General features: G+C 45.4%; 1 non-coding gene across 1 annotated transcript; it reads left to right on the plus strand.

Annotated features, from left to right (window-relative positions):
* The first annotated feature begins 2,908 nt into the window (after positions 1-2,908).
* trnai-aau (transfer RNA isoleucine (anticodon AAU)) lies at positions 2,909-2,982 on the plus strand. Its single transcript has one exon. It is a non-coding gene; the product is annotated as a tRNA-Ile (tRNA).
* Positions 2,983-19,900: the final 16,918 nt, after the last annotated feature.

The following is a 19,900-nucleotide window of genomic DNA, read 5'->3' on the forward strand; positions in this document are numbered from 1 at the left end:
AAGTCTTTGCTACCGTACAGATTATTTGCCCACAAACGCCAGGCAAGCATACACTCTGGACCAAGATTGACATAGGTGCAAGCGCCAACATTATCCCACTCCATATTCTGAAGAATATGTATCCACAGAAACGACAAACTGTGGCTCAATCGACCATCGCCAAGCTCAGCGATTCCATCTTTGGGATCCATAACACTCGAGTGCAGATATAACCACTCAGCCTGGTCACTCTAAATTTTGTACATCATGCCGGCATGCAAAGACCTCACATTGGTGACAATCCACAGCATCGACACGAATGTTAAGCCTACTGACCAGAAGGACAAGCCAATTACCTCTGTGGCTGACTTAACCTCATTCTACCAAGAAAGGTTTATCAGGGTTGGCAGTTTTAAGGGCAATGCAGTTCTGCACATGTGCACCGACACCATCCCTTTGATCGATCCTCCACACAAGTGCAGCATCCATGTTCAAGCCAAACTGAAGATTGAACTGGATAAGATGGAGAAAGATGCATCATACGAAAGGTACAGCACCACACCGATTGGTGTAGTTCCATTAAATGTGTGGTAAAGAAAGGTGGATCCATTCGAGTCTATCTTGACCCAAGACATCTAAATGCAGCACTGAAGTGATGACCATATAAGATTTCAACCCTAGAGGAATTAAACCTAAGTTTGCAAACGTGAAATTCTTTTCCAAACTGGATGTCAAAAGTGGGTACTGGTCAGTTCATTTGGCAGCTAACTACGTTTCGCACTCCATTCCGAAGATAGTTTCCAAAGGTCACCATGCGGGCTGCCCATTAGCCAGGATCTCTTCCAGCAACATATGGACTGCATCACATGTGAGGTCGCAGGATGCATCTGTATAGCAGATGACGTTGTTGTTGATGGAATGAAGCAGGAGCACGACCGTAACCAACATCTCCTTATGGAAGCAGCACGCCGGGAGGGAATTGTTTTTACCAGCCAGAAGTGCAACATTGACGTGAAGCAGATTAATTTCTTTGGGTCTAACTACTCTGATGCAGGTATCCGTTCTGATCCTTCCAAGCTGGCAGGTATCACTACAATGCCAAACCCGAAAGACCAGCTAGATCTGCAACGTTGCCTAGGCTTATTTAACTTCTTATTACCACATATTCCAAATTTCACTCAAAAAGCTTTGTCTCTTTGAGGTTGCCAGAAGAAGGAAGTTCCATTTGTGTGGCACAAAAATCATCACATATTTGATGACCTCAAAAAATCACTGACTGAGGACCGTTGACCCTCCAATTCTATGATCCAGCAGAGACCATGTTTGAAGTTGATGCATCTCAAAAGGGCCTTGGAGTGTGCATTCTTCAGAAAGGAAAGGTATTTTTGTCCAAGAGTCTTTCGAATGCCCAAAAAAATTAATCCAACATTGAACTGGAACCTTTAGCCCTAGTCTTCAGGATTCAGTGTTTCCATCAATATCTCTTTGGGAAAATATTCATCATCGAAACGGATCACAAACCCCTTGAGATGATCTGGCAGAAACCACTGACAAACACACCACCTCAACTACAACTTCTGCTTGTTAAAATTCAAGGATACAACTGTGACATTCGCTATAAGCCAGGTAGCACCATGATCACACCTGATATGTTGAATTGGTTAACCAACTCATCTTCAGGTTGACCTCATTGACTCTGAAATCAAAGATGTACTATATGTTGACCTTATGAGTTTTGGCATATACAAATGTCAACAGGTTCGTCAGGAAACGTCAGACAACCCTACTTTGCAACAGCTCTGGAAGACCCTGATTGATGACTGGCCAGGTCTTTCCAGGATGTCCCTGAGGCTATTAGACCATTTTGGCCATTCAGAAACAAACTTGGAATATCTGAAGTAAAAGCCTGCTCAGGTCACGGAAAAAAACCAGACCCGAACGCGACAGAACCACATCGGACCCGAGCCCGACCCGGCCCGAGTCCCTCCATTTTTTCCCGACCCCGACCACGGGAATGTTCCCTTTACCTACCTTGCGACTCCCAATCTTCAGGAAGCTGCAGCATGAGCATGATGACGTCATAGAGACGCTCACTCGCTCACTGTGCAGACTCAGAGTTTCTTTCTTTGACGTCCCGGACTCGCAGCTCAGGTAGGTTTTTTACTTTTAATACTGTCTTGCTGTGTGTGTCCGACCCGGACCGAGCCTGAAAGCCGGACACGAAAGAGCGACCCGATTCGACCCGAACCCGATACATCATTGGGTCCCATCGGGTTCGGGTCAGGTAGCAGGCTTTTAATCTCAGGGTGTCACCTTTAAAGGCAAACATGTACTTGTTCCAAAATGTTTCAGACAGGACATCTTGCATTAAGCACACATGGGTATAGACCGCACAAGACGGCTGGCCAGAGAAACAGTTTATTGGCTGGGATACACCATGACATTGAAACAGCTGTGAAGAACTGTGAGGCATGCCAAGCTCACATGTCTAGTCTTCAGAAAGAACCTCTGTTACCTCATGAAGTTCCTGCACATCCGTGGGCTGGAATTGCAACTAATAGAGTCATAGGCTGGAATTTTACCTGTGAAAACTGGACTCCACCGAGGCGTCCGAGATGTAAAATGGCAGTTGATGACGTCAGGTCGGGTCCCTGACATCATGATGCACAAACGCTATTTTACGCAGGTCGGACGGCAGGCGAGATCGAGGCGCCGCTCGCCTTCAATCAATTATAGAGTAACTTAGTTCATTAAAGCACCAATTGACAAAAATTTTACATTGGCCGTCAGATTTTACGGCCGTAAAACGAGTCAAGGGGCGTGTCGGGAACCTGACAGGTTTACAAGAGCGGCAGGTAGTATATCAGTGAGGGAGTTGGAGGTACTGTTTTGTTGGTTCTTTATTCATTATTTATTTGTGTGACTTTAGGGCCTGTTAGCTCAGATGGTTAGAGCGTAGTGCTAATAATGCCAAGGTCGTGGGTTCAATCCCCATGCAGGCCAATACTTTAAGCACAGAGGCAGTAATTGCCTTAGTTGGGTGCATTTCATCAACAATCCATGGGCAAATGCAAATGCAAATCCCCCCACAACAGCTGAACCATTTAAGGGTGGTGCAGCGGTTAGCACCGCAGCCTCACAGCTCCAGCGACCCGGGTTCAGTTCTGGGTACAGCCTGTGCGGAGTTTGCAAGTTCTCTCTGTATCTGCGTGGGTTTCCTCCGGGTGCTCCGGTTTCCTCCCACCTCCAAAGACTTGCAGGTTGATAGGTAAATTGGCCATTAAAAATTGCCCCTAGTGTAGGTAGATGGTGGGGATGTGGTAGAGAATATGGGATTTATGTAGGATTACTATAAATGGGTGGTTGTTGGTCGGCACAGACTCGGTGGGCCGAAGGGCCTGTTTCAGTGCTGTATCTCTAAATAAATCAAAATAAATAAATTTACAGTTTGTGGTAGTTTCAGCTCGTTCAGCAAGGTTCATCTGAGTGTTACTCACTCCTGATCGGGCCCCAGCAGTATTGATTTCTTGGGTGAAAGGGAGGAGGTTGTGTGTCCTTTCCTTACAGCGGTTCATCTAATGAGGAGGACTACGCCCCAAGGAGGTACAGGCGGACAACTGGCCTGGGGAACACGCAACCTGCTGGCCCAGTACAGCCTCGTAATGGGGGAGGGGGAGGAGGTGGCAAAGTGGTCCCGGTGCAACCACCTGTCAGGAGACGAGCTTACCCAGCAGGCAGGGTCTACCGCCTGCGTTTGAGCTTCCTGCTACTGTCAGAACGCCATTGCCAAAGAAGACTGCGGCTGTCACAGGAGACTGTCACATCTCTGTGTGAGATGCTGGCAGCGGAGGTTGCTTCAAACTGCGTGGGTGGTTATCCAATGCTGGTCGCACTGAAGGTAACAGTCGCACTGAATTTCTCTGCATCAAGCTCGTTCCAGGCTTCATCGGCAGACATGAGCAGAGTCTCCCAAGCATCAGCGCATTGATGCATAAAGGTTGTGACTATGCCATTTACAGGTGCGCCAACCATTTCATCAACTTCAAGACAGACACCGCGAGCCAGGCCGAGAGAGCCGGAGGCTTCAGAACCATTGCTGGTTCCCAATGGTCCAGGACGTAATCGACTGTACTCATGTGGCTATTAGAGCACCTGCAGGTCAGTCAGGGGCCTTCATTAATCACAAGGGGTTCCACTCAATGAATGTTCAGCTCGTCTATGACTATCATAAGGGAATCTTGCAAGTGTACACATTACCCTGGAGCAGTCATGATGCTTTCATTCTTTGGAACTCCCAGATGCCAGCACTATTCAGCCCTCCTGAATGCCTGCAAAGGATGGATATTTGGCAACAGGGGTTATCTGCTGAAGACATGGTTGATGACACCAGTGAGGAACCCACGAAATGATGCAGAGCAATGTTAAATTGAGAGCCATGCAGTCACCAGAGTGACCATAGAACAGACTATAAGTCTTCTCAAAATGAGAGGTAAGAAGAGGTCCTCCTGCCTGACCAAGACAGCCTGGCTGGAGGTGGCAGAGGAGGTAAGTAGCCATGGGGCCATCCCACACCAAAGGGTCCGATGCCAGAAAAGGATGAACAATCATTCGCCCAGGCAGCCGGGGCCCTCCAGGCCTGGTGCGCACAGAGTACGACTGCTAACGTCATCCACAGCCAAATGGCAATCTGGTCAGCAGTCTTCTTCCAGTCAAGCTGTGAGTGCAGAAGTGGCTTCGTGAAGCAGCACCCACAAGTGTTATCAAAAACCACCGTGACACAAATGGATCTGCACAGTTGACACAACACTGTGAAAAGTTCAATCGCTAAATCTTCTTCACTAACGTGTGTTGCTTTTACTGTGTAAACGACGTGTGCCAGCATGTACCAATTATGCCTCCTCCCATTACGTCATTGGCCTTTCAGAATGCCAATGTATGGAATAACATCATTGCCATGCCAGTATTACTCATGTGCGGCTCCACGGCTGCAGTAACATGGACAATGGCTCAGTATGCTGCTGCCAGAAATGGTGGATGCAAAGATATTACAGAAGTGAACTGCTGCACAACGGCTGAACGAGGGTGCTGTGTGGCTTGCCCATGGTGGTTCCTATGGTGTAGAGAACCTTTGATCAATGAGGCGTTGCTGTGCATCTCTTGCTCGCTGCTGGCCCTGCATGCAGCGCCTAGATGCTCTCTGTCCTCCCATGCACCTTTCCTGCTCATTGTCCATGGAGGAGTCCTTCTCACGTTTGTCCTCGTCCTGCGAGGCCTCCCCCCTACTGAGTGCGTTGTTGTGCAGAGCACAGCAAACAGCAACGATACAAGCTACCCTTTCCAGCTCATACTGCAGGGCACCACCTGATCTATCCAGGCAGTGGAAGTGCATTTTCAGCATGCCGATCACCTGCTCAATGGTGGCTCTTGTAGCTCCATGGCTGGCATTGTATCTCCCCTCTGCAGCAGTGGTGGGGTCTCTCACTGGTGTCAGGAGCCATGTCTGCAAGGGGTAGCCTTTGTCTTCAAGATGCCAGCCCTCCATCTGAGCCAGGTCAGTGTGCAGCAGCGCCAGCTGGGATTGGAGCAGGATGAAGGCATCATGGCAGCTGCCTGGAAAGCGCACACAGATTTGCATAAAGCAGTTACAGTGATCCCATACAAATTGTACATTGAGTGAGTGGAAGCTCTTACGGTTTATTTATGCAGCTGGTCGCCCGGTGGGAGCCTTCATGGCTACATGGGTGCAGTCTATGAACCCGTGCACCTGTGAGAATCCTATGATGGAGTCGAAATTGATGTCCTCTGGGCCTGGCTCCCAGTGGTGCACTGCTGACTGAGTGACCTCACTAGTGGCCCCTGAAATGATGTAGAGGCATAAATGTTTAGAGCCAATGTCACTTTAAGAGCCACAGGCATAGGATGTCGACCGAAGCCCATGAGCTGCAGGTCATCGTTAAGCAGGGCACAAAGATGTGTCATTGTCTCTTCTGACATCCGCAGTCACCTCTGACATCTGCAGGTGTGTCATGCAGGACCTGTAGATGCACGGCGATCTGTAGTAGCGAGCTGTCCTTGGGGGCAGCTGCTGCTCACGACTGGGGGCTGCACCTCCCTGTTGGTTTTGCCTGTGGCGCATATGGATCCTCATTAGCAGCAGATCAAATAATAAAGGATGAACCATCCTCATCTCCAATTTGCAATTAAACACGGTTCCTTCACTTCTTCAAAGGTTCCTAACAGGGACATCAGGTGCTTTCATGCATCAACTATATGGTGTGGCATGGCATTGCCTGTTTTAGCTCCCACGAAGGCACAGCATGACCACATTAAGATTGTAACAGCTGCATCAATTGCCCCCGCCAGCCAGATAACCTTTACACGCCTACTGTTTCCGGCACCTTCCCCACACACAGGGTGACTAGAGTGCCATTGCTCCTTCACACACACAAACAAACAATGGCGTGGAGTGACTATCGTTTACGGAGGGAGGGTACGCAATGCGAACATACGAATTAGGAGTAGGAGTAGGCCACTCGGCCCTTTGGGCCTGCTCCGCCATTCAATAAGTTTATGGCTGAACTGATTACTCCACATTTCCACCTACCCCCGATAACCTTCAACACCCTTGCTTATCAAGAATCTATCTACCTCTGCTTTAAAAATATTCAAAGACTCTGCTTCCGCTGCCTTTTGAGGAAGAGAATTCCAAAGACTCACGACCCTCTGAGACAAAAGAATTTCTCCTCATCTCTGTCTTAAATGGGCGACCCCTTATTTTTAAACTGTGACTCCTGGTTCTAGATTCTCCCACAAGGGGAAACATCCTTTCCACATCCACCCTGTCAAGACCCCTCAGGATCTTATATGTTTCAATTAAGTCGCCATTACTCTTCTAAATTCCAGTGGATACAAGCCTAGCCTGTCCAATCTTTCCTCATAAGACAGCCTGCCCATTCCAGGTATTAGTCCAGTAAACCTTCTCTGTACTGCCTCCAGCGCATTTACATTCTTCCTTAAATAAGGAGACCAGTACTGTACACAGTACTCCAGATGTGGTCTCACCAATGCCCTGTATATCTGAGGCATAACTTCCCTACTTTTGTATTCAATTCCCCTCGCGATAAACAATAACATTCTTATTAGCTTTCCTAATTACATGCTGTACCTGTAAACTAACCTTTTGCGATTCATGCACTTGGACACCCAGATCCCTCTGCATCTCAGAGCTCTGCAATCTCTCACCATTTAGATAATATGCTTCCTGCCAAAGTGGACAATTTCACACTTTCCTACAATATACTTCATTTGCCACTCATTTAACCTATCTATATCCCTTATGTCCTCTTCACAAGTTACTTTCCTACCTATCTTTGTGTCATCAGCAAATTTAGCAACCATACCTTTGGTCCCTTCATCTAAGTCATTTTTAAATTGTAAAAAATTGAGGCCCCAGCACAGATCCCTGTGGCACACCACTCGTTACATCTTGCCAACCAGAAAATTACCCATTTATGCCTACTCTCTGTTTCCTATTAGCTAACCAATATTCCATCCATGCCAATATGTTACCCCCTATACCATGAGCCTGCAATAACCTTTGATGTGGTATCTCCCTTCATGCCTGCAGCGTTGTGCCCCCAGTAATACCATTCCCCCCCACCTCCCTTCATGCCTGCAGAGTTGTGCCCCTGATAATAACATCCCCCCTCTCACCTCCCTTCAAGTATGCAGATTTGAGACTGCGGTATATCCAGACTTAACTGCACTGTGAGCAGGTAGTCCTACTTCTGATGTCTCATTGGCTTCTGTCATTCGTGAACAGGATGACGCGTGATAGTACGTTCAGCGAAAAATGTGGAAGTGTGGAGCGATAGGCAGCGGGATGCATAATTAGACAAGGTAAGTAGCACTTTACATATGGTAATTGGGGTGCCACTGCCGAGCGGCGGGGGGTGGAGGGGGAGGGGTGGGGGCTGCTCCAAGGTCCCACCGCCTCCGGTAAAATGGGACAGGGCCTTCCAAGCTTCAGGAAGCTCGGCGGGCCTCTCCCGGAAGTATTTTCCAGGCGCCCCTGCCATGACCCCCAACGTCAGGGGGTCAGTAAAACTCAGCCCATTTGAGCCTGACAGCAGAGTCTTGAAGCCCGCAAGGAATATCCTGCCCAGGTTGCGACCAATCAGGTTCAATCTCAGACAGATGCCAGGGAGAGAGATGGAGTTGATGGCTAGGGAACAGAATTTGCTGCAAGGATTGAAAACAAAGGCTTTTGGAATAGTTGACTTTGGAATTAACAAATTAAAAATTGGATGAGGATTTTAGCGCCAAATGTTCTGATGCAGATACAGAGGCAGGCAATGTAACAGAGGTGAAGTCTTTGTGATGGAAAGAATATAGGGCTGAATAGGATGCGAGGTTGGGAACAGTCCAGTTGAACTTGAGACAATGGTCATGGAAGGGAATGAAATCTGTGGCAAGGGTATGGATCTTATCGTGGGGATCAGAAACACTGCCTTTGGCCTTTCCAATGTTTAACCGGAGGTGATTGTGGCTGATCTAAGACAGCCTGTCAAACAACCAGTCTAACAACACAAAGGCAGTGGAGAAGTCAAGAGAGGGAGGTGAGGTACAAGTGGGTGTCCAGTCTGTGGTTGATGTCGCAAAAGAGCAACATGTAGATGAGTAAGGGGAGGAAACCATGGATAGATACTTGAGGCAGTCCTCAATTAACATACCAACGGCAGAATCCATTGCTGGCGTCGCTCTGGCTATGATTAGGAAGGTAGGAGCAGAAACAAATCAGAGCAGTCCCACTGAGTTGGACAGCAGAAGAGAGGTGTTAGATGAGGGTGGTGTAATGGAGCATGCCAAAGGCTGCAGGTAGGATAAGAAGGGACATTATGGTCACACTCAGAGAGGATGTCATTGGTGCTATAGCAGAGACAGAAACCTGATTGAAACATGGAGTTGCGGGGAAGATAGGCAAAGATTTGGAGGTGATGAAGTTCAAGGGTTTTGGAGAGGAAAGGAAGATTGGAAATGAGGAGGTAGCTTGAAAGAACAAAGCAATCAAGTGGTAGGTTTTTTTTGGGGAGGGTATGTGAGTGAAGATGGTGCTTTTGGAAGGGGAAAGTACCAGAAGAGAGGGAGCCATTTACAATGTCAGCAAGCATGTGGGTCAGGAAGAGAAGTTGGGTGGTCAGTAGTTCAGTGGGAATGTGTCCAAGGGAACAGGGTTGGCTGTCATGGACAAGATGAGCTCAGAGAGGGCAGGTTTTGAGGCAGGAAAGAAAATAGAATAAAATGTGGGTTCAGGGTGGAGGCAAGGTGAACAAGTTTGATTTGGTATTCAAGGGGATGAGGGGAAGTTGCAGAGACAGCTGAACGGATGGCCTCAATCTTAGTGACAAAGAACCTCAAACTTTCTGTTCTTTATGACTAAACTGGTTGGTTAGGGTATTCCTTTGGGAAATTATACTAACTGCTATGAATTTGTCTGATTCTTTGATTCCTATTTGTAGATGAAACGAAGAACTATAAAAAGTAACAATAAAATATAACACAATAGTTCAATGGAGACCCCTGCTGGACCTTTTGAACAAAGATATTTTGATATCTCAAGATCAAAAAATAATAGCTGCTGGGTTAAGTTTTAAATTAAATCAACTATGCGAAAAAATTAAATGTAGTTAAACTAATAAATTGTTAGTTTTTTTAGAATCCACAGGGGTAGTTTTCAAGGGCTTAAAGGAATAATAGAGGCGAATTGCTGGCCCTCCCAGGCAGTTCACTGATCCAGGCCTTCCTCATTTCAGCTGGCTTGGATGTGGGTAAGTCCAATAAGGGAGAGTGAGGCAAACGTGGGGCAGTGAGGCAAATGGTGGGGACAGGGGCAGGGCAGGGGGAAGCAGTGGCCAGCCAGTGCCCGCAGTTTTGGTTTGAAGCCAGGAGGAACACTGCTACTCTCCTGGATCCACATCAAGATATATAGAAACTCAAGAACCTAACTTGTTTGCTGTGCCCTCTAGTGGTCCCTTTAAGGAGTTGCCACATTTCCCTATTTGGCCCAAAATTTCCTCAAATTGCATAATTAGCAAGTCAAGCCTAATTTTTTGATGACTGTGTAACCAGTGAAGAAGTGCACCCTTCAAGCTTCCTAAACCATTTTAAATCAATTTTTACATGATGGCATTCTATGATTCCACATCCTTGAAGAGCATTGAAGATACATAAAATTGTACTATTAATATTCATTCGGCAATGCCAAAAATCCGATTTTATCAGGCACTGTACTAAACTACACTTTATCACCATTCCCATCAACACAAAGCACAATGAAAATTCAGGCCGGGATCTTACTGGCATTCCATGAGCTCTGACGTTGAGACTAAATGCAAGTCCCGTGTCCGTGCAGGTGAACGGCGGGACCGCGGAGACAACTATACCAATGGGGGGCTGTTAATTGGCCGCTGGCTGAACTGCTGTCCAGTTAAGGACAGCGGCCTGCCTGTTCAAGCTGCCAGCCCAGTGGACCGGCAGTTCTGCAGCTTCGGCAGCGGCATCAAGAGAGTTGGCCGCTGTCAAGTCTGCAAGCGGAAAGGGCGCCTCTATATTGTGGCGCCCTTGAAGGGCCGGCAGGAAAAATATTGATGTGGCGGGGCCAGGCAGGCAGTCCCTTCGACTGGAGGGGTGAACCCTCAAGTGGCCGCGGCAGGGCCATGGGGGCGGCCAGTGCCACTGGTAGGCCCCTCCTTGGTCTATGTAGCTAACACACCCACCACCACCCCCTCCCCACCCCCACCCCAAGGGAGCTGCTGGGAGGCCACCTCGATGCAGCTGGTGGACTCTACATGTCGGGGGGTGGGGGGGGGTGGCGCGCGGGGGCGTTCCAATGCCAGTAAAATGCTGACAGGCTGTTAAAATGGCTGTCAATAGACCAATTAATAGGGTTAAGTGGCCGCTGGCCTTTGGCCAGCAGGCGGCTGAGCTGCTGCCGTTCCCACCGCTGGGAATATCCCCTGGAGCAGGAACACATCGGGCTTCCGTCCCAGTGCCTTTTGCTGTCATTTTACCACCTCCACCTCCCCCATCTCCAATGAGCTGGTAAAATTCTGAGCTCAGTATCATCATCTCGCTGTAATATTACCAATTGTGTTCACCAGTTGCAAATTATAGTCAGAAGGTGGCAGTATTCATTTCTTGACTTTAAGAACAACTTAATTATCTTACCAACAATTCAAATCAGGAGAAAGATTGTTCTGACAATTATGGTACTTTTTCATTTTCTTAGAGCTGAAATTGATTTTGATATGAAACTATATTCATTAACAGTATTTCCATGTTTTGATCACATTTATCATACTTTTGTCTTTTCCTCCATTTCTTTAATTCTGTTAAACTGCTTATCCTTGTGCATGCAGAGGTGTAAATGCATCATGACAATGGGGGAAATTTTAACCTGGAATAACAAGAAATCTGTCTTTGAGTTTCCCAACTCAAACCCGCCTCCAAACAAATCCCCATTGCAGCTTTAACTGAAACTGGAAGGTGTGTGGGTGACAAATCCACTCCAAGGAGGCAGGTTGGTAATTTAAATATGATAAGGAGGTTATGAGCCATTCTGGTTTTCAAATGTAACTGTTGTTGGCCAGGTTTCCCCTGAGGTGAGGACTTGATGGATATAGAAGGTGAGTGCCTTTACACCTATCTGCTGGATCCAGGTGCCTGCCTGAGGAGCCTGTGAGATCGGGAACCGCCCCCCACCCTCCCCCATGAACTTCCCCCTGATGCCTCCAATCCCGCCATAAGGCCTCCAACCTCGCCACCCAACACCAGGCTCCAATCCTCCTTTCCCAGGAGGCCAGTGATTCCACACCCCACCCCAATGTCTCCGATTCCCCCCCTCAGGCCTGCAACCCTCCCACCAGAAAAACCTCCGATTGCCCCCTCCCTCAGGCCTGCAACTCCCCACTGCCACCAGGAGGCCTCTGATTTCCCCCCCCCCCCCCCATTGGGCCTGTGATTCGCCCCTCTATCAGGCCCCCAACCTTCCCCCCAGGATCGACAGCCCATTGAATCAATCCCTCCCCCTTCCCCCTGATTGACCTTCTCCTTCTCCCATTCCCCCCAACCTCTCTGGTGCAGACTTACTTGCACCTGCAGCTGTCACTGACCACCATCAATCAGGCTGGACCTCTGGGCGGGGAAACAATCGGTGATGTCACCAGAATACTGCAATTAAAACTCCAGTGTGTGGAGAGTACCGAATTGTGGGTTCCCCATGATTTTCTGATCGACTCACTCCCTGCGGGCCAGTTAAGCAAAAATTCTCCCAATGAGTGGAAAAAATGGAATACTTCTGACATTATTTTGCCACTTCCTCTGTAATTTACATTTAGCTTTCACAGAACTGCTCATTGCAATCCCTTTGCTTGTTATTTTTCTCCCTTTGTAATGTTTTTTCTCTTTGTCTCTGGCTTTCTGCTTCTCTCATTTTGATTCTCTCCATCATTCTTTTTTTTTTCTTTCTCTCTGTTCCAAAGTGCCAGCTCCAACACCCTGTGATATGTACATGCAGTGAACCAAAAGGTTATGGAGAGTGTATGCAGTCTCATAAATTTGCACGATTAGGGAATCAGAAAGCTTATAGGTCAGTCTCATGGATTTCCTGTCTATTTTTGACGTATGAAAATATGAACAACAGTAATACCATAGCAACGGGGCATTGTAGTATTTAAATCATTTATATTTTTCCTTCTCCAATTCTTTTCCTCTTCAAGGCAGTAACTTCTGATACATGGTTCCACAAGCAGCAAGACCTCTCTGGTACCTTACCCAAGAGATTATGCTTAACATGTAACCCCAGACAGTGTGTTTTGGCAGGACATTCACCACAAAGGCCTTTTGCAGCCAAGCCTGAACCTATCATCACCCAATGTCAACACATCCACACCTCAAGCAGGAGTTGATGGATAGTGTTCAGGAATGAGAATGCTGGCCACATTTCCTCCCAAAATTTTGATAGTCGGTGACACAAAGGAGGAAATGGGGGCTTTGTGCAAAAACATTGGAAAATAGTTACAGCAGACCATTGATGTAATGGCATTTGGTTCAAATATAGGTTTCAAAATTCAGGAAGACTGACTTACACACCTTCTTTTTCAGATTTCCTTCTCTTGTGGCCTAATTCTCTTTCCCTAACATAGGGAGAGGTTTATTAGTGTATCTGCTGTGGCTTAATAGTGGCAAATGTGGATTGAACTTCCCAATATAGGATCAAATGTTGAATTATTATTTATAGTCATACTGCAGAGGAATAACTAACGAACCTTGTATATTCAAATTAAAACCAACATGATTGCTCCATTAAATTGAGATAAAAATAGACATGTGAGAAGTATAGTTCTGATTATGCAGGATTTTTTCATTTCCTTCAGCATTTTAATTTGCAAGTTAACAAAATTGTTTGGCGAGTGAAGCATTTCAATCCATAATTAATCTGCTGAACATTATAATACCTGAAGTCTTTTTTCCTCAGGAATCAATTGCAAACAAAACAGTGAAATGTTTGCGATATGAACAAGAAGCTAAATATACATTCAGACTTTGCATTACAAATCCCACAAGAAAAGTATGAGTCACAGTGCTTAAACCGTTTGACTGTTTGAACATCCCACACAGTGTATGCAAAATGCTGCAGTGCCAAATTCATTTATCTGCGTAATTATAATATAAATTACGGTTGCAAAGATTAACTGACTGCAGATGCCAGATAAGTACCTTAACCTCAGATTTCAACATATAAAAAGAGGGCAAAAAAGCAGACTATTAAAACATTTTTTTCTTCTTGGGTGTTTTATTTTTCCATCTTATTTTCTTTTTCTGTCAAGATCCTTGCCTGTCTGGGAGAACAAACAGGAAATCTGCCTCAAGACTCTATCAAAGCAGGTTTACAGTTAGGAGGTATACAGAAGCAGGCCTTTGTAGGTGTAACTAGTTTATAGTAACTCTTTGCTAATGTGGTTGTGATGCTCATTCCACATTTGAACATGTTATGGAATACATACTTACAATAAAAGGTATTTTGTACTTGAAGGCAGTGAATGAATTCACACAATCTCTGACAAGGCCAGGTTTCAACAAAGTGCTCTGAGGGCTGGCATCAAATCCTGATGACACACAGTGCTCCATTTTAACTCACTCAAAACCCATTCACTCACACAGAGTTAAAGTCAGGCCCACAATGTCAGATCAACATCACACACTAAAATTTGGTTTGAGGGGACGGCGCGAAAGCAAAGAGGTGGAATTACCATTTCAAAAAGCATCATTTGTTTAATGCATATTGTTCCCCATTTATTGTTTCCTGCAAATTTCTGGCAACTGCTCCATTCAGTTTTTGATCAATGCCATCATTTATATCACTCATTGATCATCCAGCAGGCGATGAGTTTCAAATTGAACGAGCTGGGCAATGCCAGCTTTTCCTTCAATCTGATTCCCAAGTTAAAGCTGCCAAGTGCAAAAGTTGCCAAGAATTTGCAAATGTCTGTTGACAGTAGCACATTCTGCATGGTTACGTAGAACATGACAGATGCTAACGCTTAATTTCAATAGACACACTGCAGTTTATTTTACCTTTTACAATAAAATGCAATATAATGGGCTGAATGGCCTCCTTCTGTGCCATAATGACTCTATGGGAGTTTGGAAGCGGGGAGAGCATATAATCAGGTAGGATGGTGGCGGGGCGTGGCGGGGCGGCGGGGGTCCCCGTCGCTGCTGCCTTCCCGGCTCTGCCAAAATTAAGTCAGGAGTGGGAAGGCCTGTGAACGGCCTTCCTGCCCTGCCACCAATTGAGGCCCTTAACTGGGCAATTCATGCCTAATTAAGGGCATCATCCCACCACCATTGCAATTAGCTCAGTGGTGAATGGGCCTTTCGCCACACGGGAAGCATGGCAAGAAAAACTATGCGGATTGTTTGCCGGCTCCGGTGGGTGCACGGTGTGGTGGTGGTGGTGGTCCCTCGTTAATAGGCATTTAGTGCCTGAATGAGGGACCTGGCTTCGATAAGGGGGGGGGGCGTGCTGAGAGCCACTCCCCTGTCCTTGCTGCCAACCCCCCTATGCACCCCCCGACCCATGACCCACACCCTGCGAGAACCCTCCCACCCCGACCTACCTTCTAGGCCTTGGGTGGGTGCTCCACTGGCAACAGTCACCATCTCCGTGGTGGCACTGCTCAACTAAAGAGCTGCCGACTGTAATGAGTTCTTTTATGTTTTCTGATGCAACATAAATGAGATGCATGGAGTCCAGTTTGATGAAGTTCTCTAACAGGTTTATTAACAGCTAAACTATTATATACAGTACAGAGCAACTATTTACAGAACCTACGTCTGGGTGTTACAATTGCAGAGTGATTCAGGCTTCGAATCACATGTCACTATCCTGGTACTTAGCTCATTAGCATCCTGAGATCTTAAAGGGTTAGGGTTAGGATTCGGTCTGGTGGGATATTTGCACTAGCTCCAGTGTCAATCTTAACCCTGAGTGCGTGTTTGCCAACGTTCTTTGGGCACATGATGTTAATGGTAGTGTTATGACCAGGTGAGAAAGAGGTCTAGGGGTCCCTTTCAGCCTTCACCTGGTCTTACTGTAACAGGGTTTAATTTTAAACACACTGTTTTTTTAGCTCCCTCTTGGTGAATCCTTGTTCACTGATTTCCAATTATAAGGCAAAGAAATGAGCACAAAGAGGCTTTCTCAGGTTTAAAGAAGAAAAGTTGAAATTTATTAAACTTAAACCTAAACTCTAATTCGGTTAACGCCTACGGATACACGACGTGCCCACGCTAGCATGTATACGCGATACACGTGCAAATAGAGACAGAAAAGAGCAGAAGAAAAATAAAGTGGAAAGGTTTGAGGCAATATCTGAAGTGTTGTTGTTACGGTTCTTCGAGCTCACTGTAGAGTCCTTGATTGTAGGTAGATCTTGCTTTTCGTTGGGGCCCAGTATTCTTCTTAAACCTTGTTCGCTGTAGGAGACTTTTCTCTCTTTGGGTTCATGTGTCTTCAGAGTGGATTCAGAGGCCTGTGAGAAAGCGATGGGAGCAGGCAGACAGAAGAGACATCTTCTCAATCCAGGAGCAAAACCTTTCTGCCCAAACTGTTTGTACAAATTCAAAAAACTCAGGTTGCCCAGCAAGTTAATCATGTGACTAGCTGGTTTGACCATGTCCGTTTGTATATTCAGCCATCTTAGCAGTCAACCTGGAATGCGAGCTCCCCCACCTTCAACGTCTGGTGATCAAAGGTTCATTGTTGGTTGGATGTCAGGGATTGGCTGCTTTGTCCTTCCAAACACCATCTATTAATATTCAAATGTCTTTTCCAGCTACGGCTGATCTGTTTAACAAGTCCTTTCTTGTAACAGTTTAAAATCAATGTTCATGACAAAATTAATGTGCCTCATTCTTGGCAGGTGGGGGCCTTGCATGACAGTAGCAAAAGCTTCCATTTGTTTGACTTCATCAATATGATGTGTCAGGTTCACAACATGGAACGCCTGCTCGTCTTCTGACTGAGAATTGCTCCTCTCTGAGTCTTGTCTCAGGTCTGTTTCGCTGTGGATGTCGTGTAATGGCTTGCCTTTTTCAGGTCTCTGGTGCTCTCCTTGCTGATGTTGCCATGTTGCTATGTCAGTCTTCTGTTTGCTTGTGTCCTACTGTGACTTACTTCTGGCTGTGTCTTTGGAGCCAGACTTCTTACATAGGTATTCTTTTATACCACATGCCTTGCACAGATCTTGAAATGCAGGACAACTTCACAAAGAGTGGGACAAACCACACTTACCACACAACTTGCTTGCTTTTTGCAGCCTGGTTATCGTGCCGACACTGTTGGCTGCACCTTGTGCTTGCAGATGCTGTTGTCTAGCTACAATGTCTTCGTTTTTCCTGTTATCTTCTAGCAACGCATCAATGCTGTGACCTTTTTCCCCGGGAGGTCTTTCTGAAATGCTTCAATGGGTTTTGAGACAATCACCAGCTCCATTAGTCACTCTGACAGCTCAATTTCTGAAAAATTGCATTTGTAGAACTGATCTATTGATTCCTGTGACTGTTGCCTGTAGAACATCATTTCCAGGCAGTGAATTCTAAAATTCACTGTTAATCAGAGCTCATCTTCTAGCACTTTTCCACATCTTTGCGGGATCTTTCTGGTCCTCTTCAGATAAGCCAGAGGTGTTGATTCTGTGTAACCCCTCATTTCCAACTGCTCTCATTATTTTAAAGCCTGCTTCTCTGGTTCTACAATCAGTTGGTCTGTGAAGCATAACTGCATTCATTGTTTAAAAAGTTTGAACTTGGATAGGATATCAATGGCTTTCCTGTTCATGCTGGGAAATTTGATATCCATCTTTCTGCTGTTCTTTTGCTTTCTGCTCTATACTTAACTTTGTTCTATTCACTCTGTGCTGTTTCCCCTTCAAGAAATTCTCTGTTATCTAGACTAGCTGCTTGGATGGAGATGAGCAAGTGTTTGACAGTGTTCTGTGTTTATTTTGCTTTCAGCACTTAAGCCTGCCTGTTTACACAGCTATTCAATAGTCAGTTCAATTGCTTTTTTTTTAGAGATTTTTTATGTTCTTCACACTCGAGTGGTTTAATGATTTTTTTGTAACTTTGGCTGCGTGAATGGAGACTCTGCAGTGATCAGGGTTTTCCTGTGCTTTTTGCAATCGGATGCCTCCTGTAATGGTGCCGACCTCAATCAGCCTGGGAGAGGAATTGGACTTTCTCCGTTTTTTTTCTCTCCCATGGAGCCTTTGAAAAAAAATCAATTTCTTAAGCACTTCAGAGCGGATTTTTTTTTAAACTAGGATTACTCGATCGTTGGCACAATGACTCACCCAATCACAGGAATTAATATGCAACCTGTTGTTCTGTGCTCTGTCTTCTACAGCTGGAGGTAGGTTCTTTCTTCTTTCCACTTTTTGGGCCAGTATTTCTTCTGAACTTTCTCTCTTTTGGCTATAGGGAGGGTCATTTTCAAAGCTGTTTTACCTGTGTCTTCAAGCTTAGATCTTGTGTTTTCACCACTGCTGCCACCATATAATGAGTTCTTTGTGATGTCTGATGCAACACAAATAAGATTGCATGGAGTCCAATTTGCTGAAGATCTCTAACAGGTTTATTAACAGTTGAGCTATTATATATAGTACAGAGCAAATATTTACAGAACCTTCGCCTGGGTGTTACAGTTGCAGAGTGACTCTGGCTTCAAGTCACATGATTACATCGTGGTACTTAGCTCTTTAGCATCCTGAGATCTTAAAGGGACATCACTCTTAAAGGCAATCATTCAACAGGCCTTTGATTGGCCAGCAGCTCTCAGAGGAAGGGACTTCTGTCGCCGGGGTCCTTGTTTCTATGGAAGGCTCACTGCTGTCCAGTTAAGTGCATAATTGGCACTTGATTCGGCAGGTCTCCCACAGAAGTGGCGACGCAGGGTTCTCAGCGGCGCTTTTGCCAGAGGTCAAGAATCCCAGCCTTATGACTCTATGACTTAATATGGATCATTATTATTTCACAAACTTGCTTAATTTTCACTTAATATCTTCTTGTTCCTTTCATCATCATAATTTTAGTCTTTGTCTTTTTTATTGATGCAATGGTTATTTTTTGCTATTAATTACTTTGATCATTTTCATTTTTTTCTTCCTGGTCCTTATCCTTTGGCCTCCATGCTAACAGTTGCCAGCTCACCAGAATCTTCCTTTCACACCTCTGACAGTTAATTTGCATAAATTAGTTTTGACATGGAGTTGATCACAATGATGATTGATTTGCCAATGACTTGTTCAGAGAAGATAACAAGCTGACCGGCAACCTTAGGTTGGGAACCAAAAGGTTTTTACCAATTGACACACTGACAATATTTAGAGCAAAATACCCAACTGTCAGACAAGTTTGATTACATTTTTCAAATAGCTTTGACTGGATCCTGGTTTGCTTCCCTTCTTTTCCTGATCATTGTTTATACTATGATTGCCTTTCACTGACTGAATTAGAAAAGCAAAATACTGCAGATGTTGGAAATCTGAAACAAAAGCAGAAAATGCTGGAAATGCTGAATTAGGTTCTGTTCTGACAATATACTGAGAAGAAAAGTTTCTTTCCTCTTCAGAAGATAGGCAAAGCCAGCCTCGTCAGCTTTTCAGCTCAACCAATTAAATATTTGACTCTTAACTGGAATGTCAAGTTTTAAGTAATAAAAACAAGAAATGCTGGAACCACTCAGCAGGTCTGGCAGCATCTGTGGAAAGAGAAGCAGAGTTAACGTTTCGGGTCAGTGGCCCTTCTTCGGAACTGACAAATATTAAAAATGTCACAGGTTATAAGCAAGTGAGATGGGGGTGGGGCAAGAGATAACAAAGGAGAAGGTGTAGATTGGACAAGGCCACATAGCTAACCAAAAGGTCATGGAGCAAAGGCAAACAATATGTTAATGTTGTGTTGAAAGACAAAGCATTAGTACAGAAAAGGTGTTAACGGACTGAATGTTGAACAGCAGCAAGTGCAAACATGAAAAAAAACAGTGGGTAAGCAAACTGAACAAACTAAGATGAAATGAAATAAATGCAAAAAAAGGTTGTTAAAAAATGTAAAAAAGAAAAAAGAAAAAACAACTAAAAATGAAAGTAAAATGGGGGGCTGTCATGCTCTGAAATTATTGAACTCAATGTTCAGTCCGGGAGGCTGTAGTGTGCCTAATCGGTAGATGAGATGCTGTTCCTCGAGCTTGTGTTGATGTTCACTGGAACACTGCAGCAAGTTTTAAGGCTCCATGCTCTTGGTTGAGTGAATTTCTTCTGTTTGCTGGCTTGGCTACAGCATGGAAATGAGGTATTACATT

The sequence above is a fragment of the Heterodontus francisci genome, chromosome 26 (genome assembly GCF_036365525.1).
Source record: "Heterodontus francisci isolate sHetFra1 chromosome 26, sHetFra1.hap1, whole genome shotgun sequence".
NCBI classification, from domain to species: Eukaryota; Metazoa; Chordata; class Chondrichthyes; order Heterodontiformes; family Heterodontidae; genus Heterodontus; species Heterodontus francisci.